Below are 24,223 nucleotides of genomic sequence, written 5' to 3' on the forward strand. Positions count from 1 at the left end.
GAACGGCACGTACGACGGGACGAAAAATACGACGTCCTATACACTGCATTATAACTTTCGGCGTGTAAATCCTTTCTGAGCATGCGCGGAACTTAGTTTGACGAACAAGCCTACACACGGGCGGACTGTTCGCTGAAACAAGGTTTCAGCGGACAGTTTTACGGAATTTCCGAAAAACCTTGTTCGTCAAACTGTCCGCTGAAACTGTCCGCTGAAAGCCCACACACGAGCGGACTGTCCGCCCAAACACTGTTCAGCGGACAAAGTTGGGCGAACAGTCTGCGCGTGTGTACGCGGCCTTATTCTCTGAGCTATATTGGAACATCTTGCTGGAGTATACTGTGACGGAGATCTGAGAGTGTCCCCCTGAGGCCCCCCCTTCCACCCCCTTTCCTGGGACTCCTGGTATATCCAAGAGGAGGCTGCATATATGCTATATTTTATATAGCGGAAAGGTAATTACCCAGTGTGCACACTTATGCGTGGAATCACTTATGTGGAGGAAGAACCTCTGAGATATTTCCCAGCACAGAATCACTTTAGATGTTTATGTGACATCATCACGGGACTGTGTTCACGTCATTAACAGCTGGATATAGTCCAATTTTTTGCACTCGGCACTTTCTGTTTATGGAGTTTTGTTCTATAGTTCGATTATTATATGTTTTTTATTAATATTTTGTGTTGCATTTTTTGCACTTTATTTTTGCTTGCTTGCATTTTTTGCACTGTAGTTTTGCATTTTTTGCACTTTATTATTGTCACTAGTTTGCGCTTACGTAGCCAGTTAACTGTTTATATTTCAGTCACTTTGGTTTTGCTATGATGCACTCAGCACTTTCTGTCATAGAAGTCTGATTTATAGTTAGACCACTGTATGTGGTTTTGCACTATTTTTATATCATAGAGATATAAGTTGCACTTGGGATTGTGACAGTGATTATTGTGTACACACTGTTGCAGGCACTATTGATAGAAGAATTTCTACATTAGGATAAGAGTTCTCCCTTACTACTTTACCATACTAGTTTGAATATATACCATCTGACATATCTCCATCTGAATAATTAGCTCTATAACATTTTCATGTAAGGTCCCCTTTTTTTGGAAGCGCAGCACCACCATTTTTTCTTTTAGTCTATATACATGAGCTGGTGTCTCATGAAAGTGCTTGCGGCATCCACTAAATAAGAGCTTTCCTCACAAATCCCATTTAAGCGCAGAAGTCCATTGAATATTTATTGATTCATGTATGGTCTCCCATTGACCAGGACTGTCAACTTGCATGCAGACTCTGGATATCAAATTATGGTTTGCAACAGTGAGTGGGAGGATACAGGACATTGCCTTTCATTCAAATCGCTGGCGTTTCATGCCGCATACATAATGTGACTGTACCTTTCAATTCCATATATCTCCCTCTAGACCACTGTTGACCCAGGGTGTCATCCCCTTCCCCTGTTCATACCTCAGCAATTGCCCCCTTTTGGATACATCAAGGTATTAACAACGTTCACCACAAACAATATGCCAACGTGCCTCTTTCCCAACATCCAAGCCTGATCTTCCTAGGATGTATTTCCCGTTGGGAGACAACTTAGCTCCACATCCTATTCACATGCATGAAATTTCTATGTTTCAATTTATTATTGCTGCTCAGGATTGAAGATATTGTACTTTCACATTCCTCAATATATATATATTACTGTCACTGGATAGGGGCAAGAATGGTGGACATTGAGTTTTTATCGCAGTATAATTGACACGTTGTGAATAATTCAGTTTTGTTTATTGGTTTGGTTATTCCATTTATGTGTTTTCGATATAATACATTTTGACTTTTTGTACTTGCACAGTGGGCTGTGTACTTCCTTTTCTCTTTTCCTTGTCCCCTTTATGTCATTGGAGTCAGTTGAGTCCAAAAAGGGTTTTTATTATGAGGTTTTTTTTTATGTCGCAGCTGTACTGATCATCAGGATTATCAGCATAGATGTCTCTTTTCACACTGTGACAGCATGTGGAGAGGAATGCCAATATCTGACAAGCAGTGGTGGCTGGTGCTCAAAAATTTTGGGGGTGCAAATAAACTTAAAAATTGTTAAGAAAAAAAACATCAATTGCAGCCTCACTGTGCCCATCAACTGCAGCCACTGTGCCCATCAACTGCAGCCACTGTGCCATCAATTGCAGCCACTGTGCCACCAAACGCAGCCACTGTGCTCATCAATTGTTCAGCCACTGTGCCCATAAATTGCAGCCACTGTGCCCATCAACATCCACTGTGCCCATCAAATGCTGCCACTGTGCCATCAAATGCTGCCACTGTGCCATCAAATGCTGCCACTGTGCCATCAAATGCTGCCACTGTGTCATCAAACGCAGCTGCTGTGCCCATCGAATGCTGACACTGTGCCATCAAATGTTGCCACTGTGTCCATCGAATGCCACCACTGTGCCATCGAAAGCTGCCACTGTGCCTATCAAATGCAGCCACTATGCCCATCAAATGCTGCCCCTGTGCCAATCGAATGCTGCCACTGTGCCATCAAATTCTGCCACTGTGCCATCGAATGCCGCCACTGTGACCCACCTGCCCACTCGCCATCTGCCCGACACTTACCTTGTCTTTGCGAGCGGTGTCCTCCATGCATTTCCTCCAGTCCTCTCCTCCTGATAGGTGTCCAATCACAGCACCTGTCCTTTCAGCCAATCATGTGACGGGTAGCAGACCTGAGCACCTGGCGGAGATGCAGTTCAGTGTTAGGAAAGTGAATATTCATTCGCTTCTCTAACACACCTGGGTGGACTGCGAGCATCAAGCATGGCGCTCGCAGTTCACCTGTTTTGAAGCCTATTAGAGCCTATGGTTCTAATCAGGTGCTTCAAAAACACCCTCCATCAGGCGCCTGAATAGGGGGTGGCAGTGGCGGCCATGGATAGATTCATGCTATGCATGAATCTATCCATTGGTCATATAGGGGTGGCTGGAGAGAGGGGGCGGCACCCGTGCACCCTTATGGACGCACCCCCGCTACTAGCAAGTGTGTTTACATTGTGATCAGCTGTGATTGGACACAGCTGATCACGTGGTAAAGGGCCAGTGATTGGCCCTTTACCCCCATCTGTGATCAGCTGTGATCCGCTGTGTCCATGCGGCTTGGTCTGGGACGTTAATAGACACCCTCCTAGAACTGGACAACCGCGCTGTAGCCGTCATTTGACTATAGCGCGGTCAGTAAGTGGCTAGAAACACATTTTCAGACAGGAGCTGAAGGACACTTTAAAGACTTATATTGCCTCCTCACCACCAGTTTTAACCATGTAAATGCTGCACCGGCATGCCGCTAACATGTGCATTACATGCAATTGCCTTATTCACTTGAATAGATGGGTGAACGTGACATGGGGTGTTATTTTTGTATGCATGCTGGCTACATTCCTAGCAGCAAAAATGTGGCTCAACCGCCTGTTCTCAACACCGCTGACTGCAAGCGTAAACAAGCGCTTACTGTGTGGGTTATTTTCTTGATAAATGCCCGCCCCTCCCCCCAGTTTGTGCCTCACAACCCATGCCCCTCCTTATCACCCCTCCTTATCGCCCCTTCCTTATCACCCTTCTTTATCACCCCTCCTTATCACCCTTCCTCATCACCCCCCCCCTCATCACCCTTTCCTTATCACCCCTCCTTATCACCCTTTCCTTATCACCCCTCCTTATCACCCCTTCCTTATCACCCCCCTCCTTATCACCCCTTCCTTATCACCCCCTCCTTATCACCCCTTTCTTATCAACCCTCCTTATCACCCCCTTCTTATCGCCCCTTTTTTTTGTCACCCCCTCCTTATCACCCCTTTCTTATCACCCCTCCTTATCACCCTTTCCTTATCACCCCTCCTTATCACCCCTCCTTATCACCTCCTCCTTATAACCCCTTCCTTATCACCCCCTCCTTATCACCCCTTCCTTATCACCCCCTCCTTATCACCCCTTTCTTATCACCCCTCCTTATTACCCCCTCCTTATCATCCTTTCTTATCACCCCTCCGTATCATCCCCTCCTTATCACCCCTTTCTTGTCACCCCCTCCTTATCACCCTTTTCTTATCGCCCTTCCTTATCACCCCTTTCTTATCACCCCACCTTATCACCCTTCCTTATCACCTCTTTCTTATCACCCCTTCCTTATTACCCCCTCCTTATCACCCCTTCCTTATCACCCCTTTCTTGTCACCCCTCATTACCCCCTCCTTATCATCCCTTTCTTATCACCCCTCCTTATCACTCCTTTCTTATCACCACTCCTTATCATCCCTTTCTTATCACCCCTACTTATCACCCCTCCTTATCACCCCTTTCTTATCACCCTTCCTTATCACCCTTCCTTATCACCCCTTCCTTATCACCCCTTTCTTATCACCCTTCCTTATCACCCCTTTCTTATCACCCCTCCTTATAACCTCTTTCTTATCATCCCCTCCTTATCACCCCTTCCTTATCACCACCTCCTCATAACCTCTTTCTTATCATCCCCTCCTTATCACCCCTTTCTTATCACCCCTCCTTATAACCTCTTTCTTATCATCCCCTCCTTATCACCCCTCCCTTATCACCCCCTCCTTATCACCCCTTTCTTATAACACCTTCTTATTACCCCCTCCTTATCATCCCTTTCTTATCACCCCTCCTTATCACCCCTTTCTTATCACACCTCCTTATCACCCCCTCCCTATCACCCCTTTCTTGTCACCCCCTCCTTATCGCCCCTTTCTTTTCACCCCTCCTTATCACCCCTTTCTTATCACCCTCCTTATCACCCCTCATTATCACCCCTTTCTTGTCACCCCCTCCTTATCACCCTTCCTTATCACCCCCTCCATATCACCCTTCCTTTTCACCCCCTCCTTATCACCCCTCCTTATCACCCCTTCCTTATCTCCCCTCCTTATCACCCCTTTCTTATCACCCCCTCCTTATCATCCCTTTCTTATCACCCCTCCTTATCACCCCTTTCTTATCACCCCTCCTTATCACCCCTTTCTTATCACCCCTCCTTATCACCCCTTTCTTATCACCCCTCCTTATCACCCCTTTCTTGTCACCCCCTCCTTATCACCCTTCCTTATCACCCCTTTCTTTTCACCCCTCCTTATCACCCCCCGTCCTTCCAGGCTACATGGAAGCTGGATGGAGTCCGGGGTGATCAGATCTGCGGCGTCTATGGATGGGAAGGTGGGACGTGCGCGGACTGAGGATTCGTTCTCCTCCATGACAGCCGCCTGTATACGGAATGCGGTGCCATAAAACAGCGATCTTATGACAGGCGATCACAGCGATCCTATGACAGGCGATCATAGCGATCCCCGGAGCCGGCAAATGACTGATCAGCTCGCTCTAAGACCGGGAAGGATCCTCCCTCGGAGTGAGTCTACCTCTCCTGTGCAGGGGCTGTAAATTACTGCTGGCTGCCCTCCTCTCCTCTCCTCTCCTCTCCTCTCTTCTCTTCTCCTACCTCCGACTCCTCCAGCATCCCCCTCCCCCTCTTCTCTGCTCAGCACCAGCAAATGTCCTGACAGCCAAGCAGGCTGCAGGGAAAAGTTGGCCTCGTCTATCCCAGCAGATCAGTGACTGCAGATCCCAGGAGTCTTCTTCCTTCTATGGACTGATCGCATGTACTCCGCTCCCTCCCTGCCAGCGCTATCTATCACCCCCCCTTGGTGTCATCTCATCCAACAAGTCCCAGGCTGACATCGCTTGCATGGATCGGATGGAGAAGTCCTGCCATCATTAGCACAAGTTTTGTCCCTTCTCCTGAGCTTTCACCTTGTCAAGGTAAGGTACCCCTGCACCCCCTGCACCCTATGCTGTCTATGATCCCCCATCAATGGACCTTTATGTTCAATGAAATCAGGATTTTTTATTTTTTATTGGATTGCACCAGATCAGCTGTGATGAGGATTGCTGTATGTGGATGCTGCAGCATGTTTTAGTGGGAGATCATACACCCCTGGAAGTGATCATGCAGCAGATAGGTTGTTTATAAGAGGAAGAAATGAATGGGGACATTGCATCTGCTGCTGGAGAGTGCAGGGGAATTCAATGACAGGACTGTCTGGATCGATGTCAGTGTGAGCAGGCAGGATTCCCCCTCTACAATAGTGCAGGCTGGAACATCAGCACTGCACTAAACTGCTACTATTTCATCCTGTTTGTATTTATATAATAGAGTGATTAATCAATTGATTCCTTTGGAGATGTTGACACTTTTTTTTTTATAAGTGTGTAGCTGTTTTTATAAGAAAAGTTTTATATTTGGATACTGCTTGCAAAACAACTTCATTAAACAGCTACTTAGCTACATATAGGAAATGCTGCACATAATAAGCTATGGGAAATGTGCAACACCCTATAGACTCGAGCAACTCTTCACCCATATTTTAGTTTCTTCATCTTCACATCAGATAGTTTAGTAGATCAATTTATACACTTTGCACTGTGTTGTTGTACTTTGTCTATGGCAAATGACATTGATTGCTGCAGTTTGCATGTTTTTTCTGCTGCACTTTTTTGCTACCTTGTCCGGCTTACTGCACTTTGCACAGCCGGTGCACTTTACACCACTTTGTCTTTGGCTAACATCATGGCTTACTGCACTTTGCACAGTGTTGTTGCGCTTTTTGCCATTTTGTCTTTGGCTAATGTCATGGATTATTTCAATTTGCACAGTCACGTTGCACTTTATACCACTCTTTCTTTGGCTAATGTCACGTCATACAGCAATTTTCATGGTGTTGTAGCACTTTATACCATTTTGTCCTTGGCTAACGCCAAGGGTTGCTGAACATTGCACAGTCTTGTTGCATTGTATACTGCTTTGTCTTTGTGTTGCAGGACGTTGCATGATGTAGCACTTTGTACCACAATGACCTTTGCTAATGCCATTGGTTACTGCACTTTGCACAGTGTTGTTGCACTTTATACCACGTTGTGTTTGGCTAATGCAATCGGTTACAGTAAATTTCATGGTGTTGTAAAACTTTATACAATTTTGTCCTTTGCTAACACCATACAGTAGGTTGATGACGTTTGCACAGTCTTGTCACACTTTGTATTGCTTTGTCTTGCAGCACTTTGCATGATGTAGCACTTTATACCACATTGACTTTTGCTAATGCCACAGGTTACTGCACAGTTTTGTTGCACTTTATACCACTTTGTCTTTGGCTACTGCCATAGGTTACTACGATTTTCATGGTGTTGTAGAACATTATACCATTTTGTTCTTGGCTTACGCCATGGGTTACTGCCCTTTGCATAGTCTTGTCCAGGGTTCAAGTCCTGTGGGAACGCATGGGAACGGAGTTCCTGTACTTTTTCCACAACAGGAACTCAGTTCCCGTTAGGAGCCATGTCCTGCAAGACTTTGAAATATGCGAGCTGTGTGACAGGTGCTACACCAGCAGCTGCCGACAAAGCTCACAATAGTAAGTTCCGCACACCTGACCATTCAGGCATTGCCAGTAGGGGGCCCCATGACAGCTTCCGCTTCGATCTACCTGTCAATCACCGCTAGCTGATGAGTAGATCAGGTCCCTGCTGCTAAGAGATTGTATTTAGTCAGACCTCTCGTGATACGATCCTCCCCGTCGGCCCCTCCTGATTTTCTGTCTCCTCATCTCCCCCCCCCCAGTCTCCTGCATACTTTCTCTGTGTGTCCCGCTGAATCCCCCCCCCCCCCCTCCTCTCCTCTATCTTCAGTGCCATATGATCAGAGAACCCAGAGGAGGAGCTATTCTGCTCACAGGACATGCAGGGAGAGAGGTGAGCTGAGGGAGAAACATCAGTTTGGGGTGGTAAGCTGAGCACAATACCTGGCATAGTTTAATGCCAGGAGGGAAGTTTATGTGGAAATATGTGAAGGGTTGGAATAGCAGCGAGTGTGTGTTAGAGCCCTGCAGAGTTTGCAGCCCCCCAAGCTAACATACATCTCCTAAGCAGGAACACATCACTAACTCCCTAAGCATATGTCCAGATAATGTGCAGTTCATTTATGACCTTTCCGTTTAACCCTGTGTTATCCAAACTCTGTTCAATGAAAAGTGTAAACTCACCACATAAACACTCTATATACAAAATAACATTCCCCAATAAAGATCAGAACATGATGTTCACATTTGCATGGAAGCACAATTGAATGAATGCTGATTATTCAGAGAATTACTGTATTTATGTTTATTGAGGATCATATCGTTCGTGCATATGAGCGTATAATTTTTTTTTTTTTTTGGTAGGCGAGTGGATCTTGGGTGGGAGTTCCCACACTTTTTTCCCCAAGACTTGACCCCTGGTCTTGTCACACTTTATACTGCTTTGTCTTTGTGTTGCAGAACTTTGCAAGATGTAGCACTTTATACCAAATTGACCGTTGCTAATGCCACGGGTTACTGCACTTTGAACATGGTTGTTGCACTTTATACCACTTTGTATTTGGCTAATGCCATGGGTTACTGTATTTTGCACAGTCTTGTCACACTTTATACTGCTTTGTTTTTGTGTTGCAGCACTTTGCATGATGTAGCACTTTTTACAGCATTGTCTTTTGCCAATGCCATGGGTTACTGCACTTTGAGCAGTCTTGGTGCACTTTATGCCATTTTGCCTTTGGCTAATGCCATGGGTTACTGAAGTTTTCATGGTGTTGTATCTCTTTACCATTTTTTTCCCTGGCTAGCACCAGGGGTTACCTCCAGGGGTTACCTGCACTTTGCACAGTTGTGTCGCAGTTTATACTGCTTTGTCTTTGGGTAATGCCATGAGTTACTCCCCTTTTGCACAGTGTTGTTGCACTTTATACTGCTTTGTCCATTGTTAATGTCATGGGTTACTGCGCTTTGAACACAGGCATTACACTTTGCTCTGCCATATTTAAAAAAAAATACGTAGTGATTATACTAAACAGTGGATTTTGCACAATATTGCACAATAGTGCAAAAATCTGATGCAACTTGGATGTGGTTTGCATATTCCATGGGACCAGAATCATGCTGTAATTGCACCAAAGTAGCACCAGACTCCAAAATCGTACTACAGTAATGTGGACAGGCATCATGGAAAATATTGTGATTTCCATTGTCATGTAATTCTGTGCGACATAAGTCAGATCTGAAATTGAACTAGTGTGAACCAGGCCCTAGTACAGGCCTTAGTACAGTGCTCATAAGTTTACATACCCTGGCGGAATTTATGATTTCTTGGCCATTTTTCAGAGAATATTAATGATAACACAAAAACTTTTCGTTCACTCATGGTTAGTGTTTGGCTGAAGCCATGTATTATCAATCAACTGTGTTTACTCTTTTTAAGTCATAATGACAACAGAAACTACCCATATGTCCCTGATCAAAAGTTTAAATACCCCAGTTCCCCGTGCATTGCCCCCTTTAACATCAATGACAGCTTGAAGTTTTTTGTGGTATTTGTGCATGAGGCTCTTTATTTTCTCAGATGGTATAGCTGCCCATTCCTCTTGGAAAAAAGCCTCCAATTTCCGTAAATTCTTGGGCTGTCTTGCATGATCTGCAAATTTGAGATCTCCCCTTTCAAGGAGTGGTTCAATGATATTGAGGTCAGGAGACTGAGATGGCCACTCCAGAACCTTCACTTTATTCTGTTGTAGCCAATGACAGGTCAACTTGGCCTTGTGTTTTGTATCATTGTCATGTTGGAATGTCCAAGTATATGCACAGCTTCCTGGCTGATGAATGCAAATGTTCCTCCAGTATTTTCTGATAACATACTGCATTCATCTTGCCAACAATTTTGACCAAATTACCTGTGCCTTTGTAGCTCACACATCTGCAAAACATCAGCGATCCACCTCCGTACCTTTCATCATAGGCCTTGTTGATGCCTCTCCAAATGTAGCATTTATGGTTGTGGCCAAAAAGCTCAATTTTGGTCTCATCGCTCCAAATGACTTTGTGTCAGAAGGTTTGAGGCTTGTCTCTTCACTGTTTGGCGTATTGTAAGCGGCATACTTTGTGGCATTTGTGTAGTAATTTTTTCTGGCGACTCGACCATGCAGCCTATCTTTCTCCAAGTGCCTCCTTATTGTGCATCTTGAAACAGCCAAACCAAATGTTTTCAGAGAGTCCTGTATTTCACCTGAAGTTATTTGTGGGTTTTTCTTTGCATCCCAAACAATTTTCCTGGCAGTTGTGTCTGAAATTTTAATTGGTCATCCTGACCGTGGTTTGGTTTCAACAGAACCCCTCATTTTCCACTTCTTGATTAGAGTTTGAGCATTACTGATTGGCATTCTCAATTCCCTGGATATCTTTTTATATCCCTTTCCTGTTTTATACAGTTCAACTACCTTTTCCCGCAGATCCTTTAACAATTCTTTCGCTTTCCCCATGACTCAGAATCCAGAAACGTCAGAACAGCACTGGATGAAAGATGCAAGGGTCTGTCAGGAGTCCAGAAACTCATTGACCTTTTATACACACACATATTTACACGCAAACAGGTCACAGGTGAAGATGGTTACCTTTAATAGCTATTCAATCCCCTTTGTGTCAACTTGCGTGCTTATTATCAGACCAAAATCACCAGGGTATGTAAACTTTTGATCAGGGTCATTTGGGTAGTTTCTATTGTCATTATGATTTAAAAAGAGTAAATACATTTGATTGATAATAAATGGCTTCAGGCAAACACTAACCACAGTTGAAAAATGTTTTTGTGTTATCAATCATATTCTCTGAACAATGGCCAAGAAATCATAAATTCTGTTAGGCCCCTTTCACACTGGCGCTTTACCGTAATTTTCGTGGCGGTCTACGACCACTAGTGGGGTGGTTTTAACCCCCGCTAGCGGCCGAAAAAGGGTTAAAAGCGCCACTGCAGCGGCGCTTTGCCGGCGGTATAGCCGCGCTGTGCCATTGATTTCAATGTGTAGGAGCGGTTTAGGAGCGGTGAATACACCGCTCCTTCACCACTCCAAAGATGCGGCTAGCAGGACTTTTTTCACTGTCCTGCTAGCGCACCGCTCCAGTGTGAAAGCCCCTCGGGCTTTCATACTGGAGTGAAAGGGGCCGTTTTTTCAGGCGCTACACAGGTGCTATTTTTAGCGCTGTAGCACCTGAAAACCGCCCCAGTGTGAAAGGGGCCTTAGGGTATATAAACTTATGAGCACAACTGTATATACTTTTTGCTGCTGCAGTGGTCCTGAAATTATATAGAGTAGCAATATTTTATTTTTAGTCAGTTATAATTGGTGTTGTTTGCATACAGTCCCCCCTTATTTAATGCGGAAAAAAAACTCCATCCCTGGACCTAGAACCTCCCATCCAGGCGTTTACTTACCTCTCAATGACTGATGTGACCTCCTCCATTGTTTATATCCTCAGGCGTAAACCTTCAATGGTATTGACTACACCTGCTTAATAACTACCTAAAGACTTGAAGGCAGGCATACTGCACCAAAGGAGGCCCCCACTATGGCAGAGAGTTAAATTAGTCCCTGGGTGTTTTGATTTCATTCGTGGGCTAGGAAGAGTGGTCTGTTTTTTTGTTTGTTTTGTTTTGTGCATATTTGTACTTTAATTCCTTACTAACTTACTAACTGCTCCCACAGGCTCTTAAGAGGTTCTTCATGCTGAAGGCATTACTTGGGCTTCCTGATCATACAATCATTGTGATTGGCTGTAACAATGATCATGTGCTTGGGAGCCTGTCCTACTGGCTTCTGATTTTACCCGAAAGTCATCAGCGTGCTCACAGTGCTGGAGGCACATCTTTGAACATACTCCCAGCACAAAACATATGCCAGCGGTACATACTGTATATATGTGGCAGCACAGCATAAAACCCAATTGTGTACTGCCGCATATACTGTATGGCCGCACCTGGCAACGAGAGGCTCAATGACAACTTCATCCTAAAAAAGTTGACTGTTAAGTATTTTACCAAGTGGACTGCACCCAAAGAAAAGGGCAGTTTCAGGTATGGGAAAACAGCAGCACTCTGGACTTGAGTGACCAATCACCAAACCACGGCTCTGTCACATAAAGGCATAGCATAGACTGTTACTGGTCATTATTTGTATTGTTTTAATATTTATCACAGATTTTATATACCTGTATACAATTGTACTAGCATGGCAGCTTGCAGTGAGGTGCATTTTGCTGTGAATAAATAAATGCCTAATGGAAAAAATTCTGAACATTTTGTTTTTGCTGCTTTCTGCTACCATATATCATATATCATACATCAGCTTTCCTAAATGTAATATACTTTATACTATTATTTACAGGGTTAAAGTACAGTAACCTATAACAATTAGAAATAATCTCTTATTTCAACAGTTCAGATTTAATGGGTTATGTAGCTCATTGCTTAAGTTGGCCATAGACATAACTATCGGATCTTTCAATGTGGTAGGTGCTACAGAGATCATTGGTGGCAACAGAAGACAATCGATCAATAAAGAATTGTTTTCATGGAAAAGGTAGGATCAGTTCTGGCAGAAAATCCAATCGAATTCAGCCACATTGATTTTGTTTGTCTTGTCAAATGAGCATTTTCAATGGTTCATTTATAAGGATTGACTCATTTATCTTTATGTCTGGCTAGCGAAAGCCATTGCATTTTACTTTGCTTTATTAATTAAGATGTTTTTTTATGGATTTAGTCACTTTAGAAATGAAAATCAGATTGATTGGCTTGTTGAAATTTATAGTGTCTTGGTATGTGACCAGTTTGTTAAATGCAACCCCATTGGTCACTGTATTAGCTACTCCTATCTAGTAACAGGTTGAATTGTCATTGCGTTGATTTAGAAAATAATTATATTGATTCGCATGGTATATGCCGCAGAGGCCACCATTATCATAAACATGACCGGCTCCTGAAGAGATGGATACCTCGGTTGTTACAGCAGCTGCTGCCGTTTCCGAGATATCCATCTTCAAAATGCCGACATATATGTACAGGAGCGGGTCGGCAAGTGGTTAGGGATTTTGGTCACTGCTGATCTGTCAATATACTACCATGACAAGCTTGAACTTTTGATCTAAGACAAGATGGATCCATGGATCCGTGATCCTTCCTCCTGTAATTGAGACTCACCAGACCAGACACTTTTTTTGCAGTCTTCAGTCCGTTTTGGACTTCCTATACCTATTTTGGGCTAATTTCTTTTTCTCAGCTCATAAGCATGGTCTTGAGGTTCAATAGCCCATCCACTTCAAGGACTTTCTGCAAACGAATATTGTACAGTCTGTTTAAAGAGGAACTACATTCTGCTCACATCATTTTTAATAAAAAAAAATCTTTGCCATTCTGAAGCTTCCCTCCAACCACTTTGCATAGTATATTTTATATATACTGTCATTCTGTACTTGCCAAATATGCTGCAGAAATCTCCCTCCACTGAGTCTGGCTGCAACCATTTTAACTGTGGGCAGCAGAAGCTGCTGCCTCTTTATTTCTTGGATTTACACAGACACAAAGAGGCACACCTCCAGCTCTGCAGTCCTGCAGCTCTCATTGGCCCTCTTATGACTCACCCCCCCTCCCTTCCTGGCAAACTCTCACGAAAGTCAGAGAGAGAGCTGTGCATAGGCTTTTTACCAGACAAGAAACATAAGGTATAAAGTATTGTATACGGTATTTAATGGCAGAAAAATACATATTTTACTATCCAAAGTTAAAACAACAATGACAGAAGATTTCATAGATGGAAAGTTGAAAAAATGATTGAAGGTTCGCTTTAAGCAGAAGTGTATGGACCCGATTCACCTGCTGGTGGCACTGTGCTTCCCAGAGTGGAAGGTTGTAGTTTTGGTGTCCACCAGCGGGTGTCTCCCAGCAACCAGCAGATCCCAGTAATAAGCTTCCACCTGAAGCTGTCTGCTGGGAGGGTATTTAGGTCCTCCCTGCTTTTCTCTGTTTTCATTTTTTTATATATTGTATATAGTTTATTGCTAGTCATGCTTTCTGTTTGTTTGGTCGTTTGGTTAGGTATTCTGTCACCGGGTTTTTGGTTCACTTATATCTTTATGTTTGCTGTGTGCTGGTGTTTGGATGGATTTTGGTTTACTGTAAATAAATCTTACTTTAAATATACATGATCTGGTCCCAGTTTCCTGAGTGTAGCTACGCATATTTGGCCATCGTACTGCTGATTTCCTGACAAGTGATTGACTTCCTATCAACTTTAACAAATCTGGTTGTTCCACTATGATACCTCTCACAAACAATTCCATTACATATTATTTTTTGCACCTACGCATACCTCCTAACTTTTTGAGATGGGACGAGGGACACCTATTAGCAAGAGTATATAGGCATAGGACACATCCCCTGCCATGCCCACTTAAAGGAGAATTAGGAGAAAAGAGGCTGGGACTTTAGATGAGGTGCGTGCGAGACAGTTGAGAAAAAATGTGGATGAGACACATAAGTGAATCATATGTATATATATAGTCAGATATCAATACATATAAAAGATAGTAATGTTGATGACTAGCACTGCCCAGGTCATGGTGCAGCTCCCCTCTTGTTGAGAATGCTAGCGCAACACTGGGAGGTACCTGTTTCCACACTATTGGCATAAATACCACTCTCTCAAAGACTTCAAATCTTGGCTTGCTTTCTTCCGTACTTCGTTGGGACATTTTGCACCATACCCTGGAATATGGTTACACCAGGTCTAATTAGGTATTCAAACTGGTTTCTGTTGTTTTCTTTTTCTTTGGGTTTGACATTTGTAACCCTTTATTTCTTTTCCCCTTTTTTACTCTGGTTATATGTTCACTCACATATATTTGGACTTTACTGTCATGATTGGTCTGATCTATGAGTATCGTTCATACTCCTGGTAAGTTACACTAGGTACATTCTTCCCATGGTGCTTTTTCTTCTGGGATCTAACCAACAGTCACATGATCTATGTTAACTAGCCATACTTTTATATTGATGCTGTATACATAAAACATTTTTCATAGACCTCTTTTGGGATTGTTGATTATGTCACCACTGGCTACACAATGGAGCTCTGCATTTCTTGTGAGGTCCTCCCATATATGCCTTGATGTGTACGGGCAGCACTCCCACAATTCCGGATACAGACGTCCGCAAATGGTCCTCTGTCTACGTGTTTACCTTTGAGCTGATGTGTGAGTTTATTAGGAAAAGGTACTCTTTCATTTGCGTGGGCTGTTCTCCTCTTCCCCCCTCCCTTTCCTCTGTTGTTGCTTAAACCATTCGATTACAATGTTATATATTGTTTTTATAGTTACATACGTTGCACTTGCTCCTGAGGAAGTGGAATGTACTCCACGAAACGCATTAAGCTTAAGCCTGCTAAGATGCAAGCATTACAACCATGCATATATACAGTTCAGTCCATATATATTTGGACACAGGCACAATATAAATTTTTTCAGGTATTTACCAAAACAAAGTCAAGCTATAGTTATATAATGGATATGGGCTGAAAGTGCACACTCTCAGGTATAATTTGAGGGTATGTACATCTAAATCGGAGGAAGGGTTTAGGAATTACAGCTCTTAAGAATAGCCATTGTTATTTATTTATTAATTAAGCAGGTTAAAAGTATGATATTTGCATTTGGAATCTGTTGCTGTAAACCTACATCGTGTGTTCAAGGGAGATGTCCATGCAAGTGTAAGGCTTCAAAAATTAAACAAATCCATCGAAGAGATGGCAGCAACATTAGGAGTGGCCAAATCAACAGTTTGGCACATTCTGAGGAAAGAAGAACGCACTGGTTACCTCAGAAATATAAAAAGGCCTTGATATCCACAGAAGAAAACAGTGGTAGATGATCGCAGGTTCCTCTTTATAGTAAAGAAACCCCCCATTCACAACATCGAGTCAAGTGAAGGACACTCTCCAGGAGGTGGGCATATCATTGTCAAAGTCTCCAGTCAAGAGAAGACTTCACAAGAGCAAATACAGGGGGTTCACCATGTGCGAACCATTCATAAGTATGAAGAATAGAAAAGCCAGATTAGACTTTGCCCAAAAAAATCTAAAAAAGCCAGACCAGTTCTGGAAAATCAATTATTTTTGATGGATTAAACTAAGATTAATCTGTACCAGAATGATGGGGGGGAATGTGGAGAAGCCTTGGAACAGCTCTTCATCCAAAGCATACAACGTCATCTATAAAACTTGGTGGAGGCATGGTGTGATGGCATGGGCATGCATGGCTTCCAGTGGCACTGATTCATTTGTGTTTATTGATGATGTGACAGAAGACAGAAGCAGCTGGATGAATTCTGCAGTGTTTAGAGATATACTGTTAGCCCAGATTCAGCCAAATGTAGCAGAGTTGATTAGACGGCGCTTCACAGTACAGATGGACAATGATCCAAAACACACTGCAAAAGCAGGATCTTTTGAAGGACAAGAAGTGGAATATTCTGCAATGGCCGAGTCAGTGATCTAATCTCAACCCAATTGAGCATGCATTTCACTTGCTGAAGGCAAAACTAAAGGCAGAAAGACCCACGAACAAAGAACAACTGAAAACAGCTATAGTTAGAGCCTTCCAGTGCATTAGAAAGGAGGAAACCCATAGGTTCCAGACTTCAGGCAGTAATTGCCAGTACATGATTCTCATCAAAATATTAAAAATTAACTAATTATTTATGATTATATTGATTTTACATTTGAGTCTCTGAAAATGGAGGGACTGTGTATAAAAATGGTTGCGGTTCCTAAAAGTTATACTTGATATTTATGTTCAACCCCTTGAAATAATGCTGAAAGTCTGCACTTCAAATCCATTTAGATTGTTTTGATTAGATTTTTCTTTTGGTGGCATACAGAGCAAAAAGTATGGAAATTAGGCCTATGTCCAAATATATGGACCTAACTGTATGTTTGATATTTTATACATGATTGTATCAAATCTACCTACATTGTCAGCTCTTAATCCAACATCCACACGTCATAGTGTGTTATGATCCTATTGAATCATCGAGGCAATGTTTTTATCACATGTGCAAATCACTGTAACTATGTATTTTTCTATATTCTGTAGATGAGACTGTCCAATAAAATCTGTTCTCAATGTTAATATCTTTTATATGTATTGATATATGACTCTACTATATATACATATGATTCACTTTTGTGTCTTATCCACATTATTTACCAACTGTCTCGCACGCACCTCATCTAAAGTCCCAACCTCTTTTCTTTTCTTGAATCCAATAGAGATGGAGGCCTAATGCGCTATGTTCTTCACTCAGATTCCCAAAAACCCGAATTAAACAAAAAGATTAGTTAAACCCAAACTGCTATTCCTTTATATTGGCATTTGAAACTTACAAATTCAGCAAATTCAGCAATTTAGAAATTGGATGAAAGGTTTAGAACTGTGAAACAATTTTTTAAAAATAGTGCATTTTATATACAACTATATAGATCAGACCAAAATGAGGGAAAAATGAGGAGAAAAGAGGGTGAGAGGAACTCTGTTCCAAATCAGGGACATTCCCTCAAAATCAGGGACCGTTGGGAGCTATGCTTATGTTAAAACTTTACAATGTAATGCGTGAAAATCCCAGGTCATAGCTTCAGAGATGCTGCAACTGCCTTATTTAGTGCCAAAAATGTTTCCTCAATCAAAGTCTCTTATATCACATATCTTCCTTCTTTATGTGTTCCATTACCCTTGTACTTTGCCCATTCAAAACAGAGTAACAGGTTACTGCTGATACTTGTAGTTCTTGCATCCACCTGATGCAGCCTCAAGAAAAAAACATGTATTTCTAGGTGGGTTTGACTTGGAGCTTACAAAAAATATAACCTCCCTTTTTCTCCTCGTGACAGATTGGGAAGGCTACTAGTGCTGCATTATGAAAGGTAGGGGAGAGAAACAAGGCTTTGTTGGAAGAACAGGTGGCGGAGTAACATGGGTAAATATCAGCATTGCAGCTTTGCTTTAAACAACATCTGTACTTGTAGTCCAGCCTTTCTCAACTTGTTCCTCCTCAGTGGAATCCCTAAAACAATTCCAGGTATTGAGGAACCCCTGTTTAAACCAATAAATCAGGGGATACAGTGAGAAAAATTCCCCTTACATTGATGATTAGTAGAAAAATGGTAACTCTCACATTGGCGGTCAGAATGCTACCCATGTAGGCAGATTAAAAGATAATTGGTGTCATGCTGCTGCCTCTGTCAACTTACATTGGCTCTGGACCTATGCAGGCACCAGCAAATGGGAGGTCAGTCAGCCATATCTCAAGGAACCCCCAACAACCTTTGACAGAACTGCAGGGCTCCACAGAACTCCAGTTGAGAATAGTTGCTCTAGTCCATGTCTGCATGTATTACTTTGCAGCAATAAGATTTGCTGTTTGGCAATTTGCATTAGTTAGTAGGGATGGGTGAACGGTTCGACCCGAGCATAAGTTCAGGTCGAACTTTCGTTGTTCGGTCTTTCAGGGCCCTGAACCAACCACAATGCATTGCGGTGCTGAACAGTGCATTGCAAGCCCCGATTGGTGGAAGCAGTGAAAGCTTCAGCCAATCAGGGCACAGGGCACTGTCAGAATCATGATTGGACACAGTCATCATGACTTTATCCAATCATGGCTCATTCCGCTCCACAGTATAAAAGTATTCTTTCAATGGCAGCCATTTTCAGTGTGATTTCGGCATGGAGAGAGATAGAACAGGGCTCTGTTCAATGCTATTAGTTAGTTAGTGTGCTATACTGTGCTATTTTGTTTTACTTGTGAGTATAGAATATTCATTTAGTGTCAGTCTAGGGATAGTGTGAGTGTAGTGAGGAGGACCATCATTCAACTTTGCATAGTGTGCAGCTAGAGTATGGACAGCTCCGATAGTTTCACTGTAGTGTAGTGAGACCGTGTCATTCATACATACATACATTAGTGTAGAGTTGGGACAGCTCAGATAGTTTCAGTGTAGTGTAGTGAGACCGTGTCAGCAATCTTTACATTAGTGTATAGCTAGAGTAGGGACAGTTCAGATAGCGTCAGTGTAGTGACATTTGAATACCGTCTATTTGATTGCGTTACTGCCAGTTTAACACCATTTACTTCTGTGTGCATTACTGCCAGTTTAACGCCATATAGTTTTGTGTGCGTTACAGCCAGTTTAACGCCATATAGTCTTGTGTGCATTACTGCCAGTTTAACGCCATATCGCTTTGTGTGCATTACTGCCAGTTTAATGCCATATAGTTCTGTGTGCGTTACTGACAGTTTAACAGCATATTGTTTTGTGTGAGTTACTGCCAGTTTAATGCCATATAGTTTTGTGTGTTACTGCCAGTTTAACTCCATTTACTTCTGTGTGCATTACTATGAGTTTAACACCATATGATTTTGTGTGCACTGCTGCCAGTTTAATGCCGTATAGTTCTGTGTGAATTACTGCCAGTTTAACACCATATAGTTCTGTGTGCATTACTGCCAGTTTAACGCCATATAGTTTTGTGCGTTACTGCCAGTTTAATGCCATTTACTTCTGTGTGCATTACTGCCAGTTTAACGCCATACCGTTTTGTGTACATTGCTGCCAGTTTAGCGCCATATAGTTCTGTGTGCATTACTGCCAGTTTAACGCCATATAGTTCTGTGTGTTACTGTACGTTTGATGCATTATATTGCAGTATATTAAAGTGTATCCGTGGAGTGTGTCTGTGTAGTGTGAGTACTCAAATTAAAGTGCACCAAACACCTCTTTACATTGATTAAAGTGCATCTTTCAGCACATCTGCAGCAGATCGCACTGTTGCTATCTGCAAACTGTGTCTCAGGCACATCACACGTGGCAAAAACACCAACCATTTGGGTACCACATGCTTAACAAGGTATTTAACGTCCAACCACTCAGCTCGTTGGCAAGAGCACCTAACAGCCACACAAAAGGGGCACAAATCAGTCCCTCCTTCTTACCCACTTCAGTCTGCCCCTGCGATACCGAGTCATTATCTCTCAGCAGCCTCCACTGATAGGCATGATGGTATAGAACAGGGTGTCTCAGGTCCTAGCAGCACATCTGCCAGCAGAACACCACCAGCTGTAAACTGTAGCGGGCAAATTTCTCTGCCCCATCTGCTGCAGCGGAAAAAAAATACAGTCCCTGCCACCCACATGCCCAGAGTCTGAATGCATCCCTCTACAATGACATGGAAGGGAATGTTCTGGCATCGTTCGGCAAGGCAGTCAGCCATATAATCCACCTTACTGCTGACATGTAATGTGACAATATATTTTGTACACAGTACACTGGGTAACGCTGCTTGCAACTCAAAATGATGCAGAACAGGGCTCTGTCCTGCAGCTTGTTGTGCCCCCATGCCTACATACAGCCCTCCTCCTCCTCCACAACCTCCATGCCCTTCTCTGCAGAAATGACCTATGAGCATCAAGTACCCCCTAAGCATTCAAAGGGCTATTCCCAGAGTCAGGCTGTTCGGTTGGCTTAAATTCAGCGGGAATTCCATCTGCCCATAAACCGCCTAATTTGTTATATGTCCACTAGGTGGAACTCAACTTTGGGAATGCTGCAGTGGCTATACATGTAGCAGAGGGCCATCAACGAGTACCTGTGCCAGTACAGCATGACGACAGGCTCAGGCTGCCTCGGCTTCTTCCCCATGCCAATGGCTGATCATTAAGGTTGCATGCACTGTATTGTCACCATTTGAGGATGCCACAAGGTTGGTAAGCAGTGACAGTGCATGCATCAGTGACACAATCCCTGTTGTGTTCCTGCTGGAGCAGACTCTGCATGGCATTATGGACAGGGCACTGGAGGCAGAGCACTGGAGGCAGAGCAGCAGGAGGAAGAGGTGAATTTCCTTTTTCTTTCCTTTCAAGGCCCACTTTATCCAGACACCATCATTCCTATGTCACAGAACACACAAGAGGAGAGAGGGGAGGAGGATGAGGAGGAGGATTCTGGCACTTTCATAGGCTTCGAAGAAGAAGAAGACATGCATCAATCTGTAAGCGATTGCTTTCCAACCCCAGGCTTTACAGCCCCAGGATCCTTGGGAGTAGTACGTGGCTGGGAGGAGAAAGTTCCAGATGCTGTTATCCTGAGTAACCCCGGGAGTCTGCTTCTCAAGCCTCTGCAAATTTGAGGCGCATAGGCAACCTCATGTTTCAAAGCCTGTGAAAAGACCCAAGAATTTATGGCATAAAGAAGAAGGATGATTACTGGTTGGCAACCCTCCTTGACCACCGTAATAAAGATAAGGTCTCAGAACTCATCCCGTCCCCACAGAGAGTGCAGAAGATAAAATCTCTTGAGGACACGTTAAACAGGATTTTATTACAAGATCTTTCTGACTCCAGTAGGTTACAGTGTCATGGAAAACGTTGTTTTGAGTCTTCTGTTGGTCAAGAGAGGAGCACTGGAGAAGACGTCTGCCTAAGTGAGGCATTTTGGATTTTTTTTTAGTCCTCACACACCAGGGTTGTCAGCTTTCACATTCCATTGGCAGCATCTACATCACATGGTGGACGATTACCTTGGGGCCAAAACAGAGATGGAGAGCTTTCCAGCTCATGATCCACTGACTTACTGGGTCATGAGAATAGACCACTGGCCAGAACTTGCCCAATATGCTATTGAGTTGGGCTGCCCTGCATCCAGCGTGCTTTCAGAACAGGCATTCAGTGCTGCAGGAGGTTTCATTACTGATGATTAGGGATGAGCCAAACACCCCCCGGTTTGGTTCGCACCAGAACTTTCAAACGGACCCCAAATTCGAACGAACTTTAGAACCCCATTGAAGTCTATGGGACTCGAAACGTTCAAAATTAAAAGTGCTAATTTTAACGGCTAATATGCAAGATACTGTCCTAAAAAGGGTTTGGGGACCTGGCTCCTGCCCCAGGGGACATGGGTCAATGCCTAAAATGTTTTTAAAAATGGCCGTTTTGGTGGGAGCACTGATTTTAATGACGATTAAAGTGAAAAAAAAATGAAATATTCCTTTAAATATGGTGCCTGGGGGGTGTCTGTAGTATGCCTGTGAAGTGCCACGTGTTTCCCGTGTTTAGAAAATGACATTAAACAGAAATAACATCATTGAAAACTGCTTGCGGTTTTAATGTTATATCTGGTTCCTGCAATATGGTTGAAAATCATTGAGAAAAATGGCATGGGTAGCCCTCCCTGCCCATTACCAGCTCCTTTGGGTCTTGTACGCATATTAAGGGGAACCCCGTACCCATATTAAAAAAAGGAAATGCGTGTGGCCCCCAGGCCCTATATACTCAGAACAGCAGTATACAGGTGGTGCAAACAAGACAGGGACTGTGTAGGTTTGTTGTGTTAAGTTGAATCTGTTTGTAATTTTCAACTGGTACATTTTTAAAGTGTAGCTCCAGTCAAAAAAACTATTATTAAGCTTTTTGGAAAACATAGGGAAGGGTTATCACCCCTGTATAATTTGTTTTGTCGTCCATCTTTTTTCATCTCACTTGCTGTTGTCTCCTTCCGTTTGCAAGTAGGAGATGTTTGTAAGTTGGATGTTTGAAAGTAGGGGCCTGCCCTATATGCTCTGCAGAAATGGCGGAACAAGGTGTTGGTTTTGCCACAACATTGTAAGCCCTCAAAGTGACTCTTGGTGGGCGCTGGAGCGCCCTGCTGTGAACGATTGTATCAAGAATTGTAATTACATGCCATTGTTGAACAGTGGTAGAAAAATTGACCTTTGGTGTTTGTGGTGCTGGTGCCACAACACTATAAGTCCTCACAGTTACTCTGGGTGGGCACAGGAAGGGGCCCTCCTGTTAAATATTATATCAAGAATTGTAATTACATGTCCCTGTTAAACAGGGGCAGAAAAATTGGGCCTTAGGCACTGGTGCTGGTGCCACGACACTGCAACCTCTCCCATATACTCTAGTTTTATTGCAGGAATTAGCCCTGCTGCAAAGCATTGCATCAAAAATTGTAATTAAACGCCCCTGTTAAACAGGGGCAGAAAAATTGGGCCTTAGGCACTGGTACTGGTGCCACCACACTGCAACCTCTCCCATATACTCTAGTTTTATTGCAGGAATTAGCCCTGCTGCAAAGCATTGCATCAAAAATTTTAATTAAACGCCCCTGTTAAACAGGGGCAGAAAAATTGGGCTGATGGCATCACCCAGAACCAGAAATGTTCTTCCAACATATCAGCGGAGGAGGAAGAGGATAGACAATCAACATAACAAGACAGTTACTCAGCATCAGCATAGGCAGTCTTGAAGGGATGTGATATTTTAAAAAAAATTATTCGGTTACATCAGCTTCAGGTGCTTGGTAGCTGTGGGTGATCCAAGACTGATTGGATTGGAGTGAACTTCTTTCGCCGGTCCAGCAGCTGGGGCAGGGACATTTGCCTGCTATAATCGGACGTGGGTGTACTGCTAGCAGAGTGCCCGGAAGCACTTGGCTGTGACACACCTAATTCTACACCTTCATTCCTCTCAGAGCAGGTTTCAGAGAGGACTGAAGGTCTAGTGGGGTTGGAGATGCCAGCTGATGAGGAGCAAGGAGAGGTCCGCTTTGTTCTTTGGTGTGGGTCTTTGAGGTACGCTTGCCAATGAACTGCATGGCAGGTCAACATATGTCTGGTCAAGCATGTGGTGCCCAAGCGGCTGATGTTTTGGCCACACGAGATACGCTTGAGACATATGTTGCAAATAGCAGCGGTGTGATCTGATGCACTCGTCTCAAAAAAGACCCACACCAAAGAACTTTTGGAATAACGCGCAGAGGCAGCGCCCTGCAGAGGCGGAGCTCTGCGGTGTGATTCAGTCGGTGTGCTGCCCCTAAGCTGGCCCCCGGAGGGCATCCTGCCTCGTTGGACATGTGCCTCCTCCTCCTCCTCCTCCTCTATCCTACCAGGCACCCACGTGGAGTCAGTGCCCTCATCATCCCCTCCCTCTTCATCGCTGTAGCAAACCTGGCAATATGCTGCAGCTTGTGGAACATGACTGCCAGATTGCTGTCCTTCTTGAGCATCCCCTCTCTCTGCGCTCACGCTACTGCCCTCCTCTAGCTGAGTGTCATCATCAGAGCCTACAAAACACTGGGCATCCTCCTGGAGCATGTACCCAACACTGTGCTCAAAGAGTTCAGGAGACTCCTTAGGAGGACGTGGTGGGTCTAGGGAAGGAGTCACTGATGATGACATTGAGAGGAGG

General features: G+C 43.5%; 1 protein-coding gene across 2 annotated transcripts in view; it reads left to right on the forward strand.

Annotated features, from left to right (window-relative positions):
- The first annotated feature begins 5,127 nt into the window (after positions 1-5,127).
- SYNDIG1 (synapse differentiation inducing 1) overlaps positions 5,128-24,223 on the forward strand; it is a 548,904-nt gene continuing 529,808 nt past the window's right edge. The window contains exon 1 of one of the 2 annotated variants that reach the window (XM_077486217.1): positions 5,128-5,830. The gene's annotated coding sequence lies outside the window, so the exon portion shown is untranslated. The remainder of the gene's footprint in view (positions 5,831-24,223) is intronic. The other variant, XM_077486218.1, reaches the window with a different exon arrangement.

This window comes from Lithobates pipiens, unplaced genomic scaffold (assembly GCF_037356315.1).
Source record: "Lithobates pipiens isolate NorthernLeopardFrog02 unplaced genomic scaffold, aLitPip1_a1.2 Scaffold_18, whole genome shotgun sequence".
In the NCBI taxonomy this organism is placed as follows: Eukaryota; Metazoa; Chordata; class Amphibia; order Anura; family Ranidae; genus Lithobates; species Lithobates pipiens.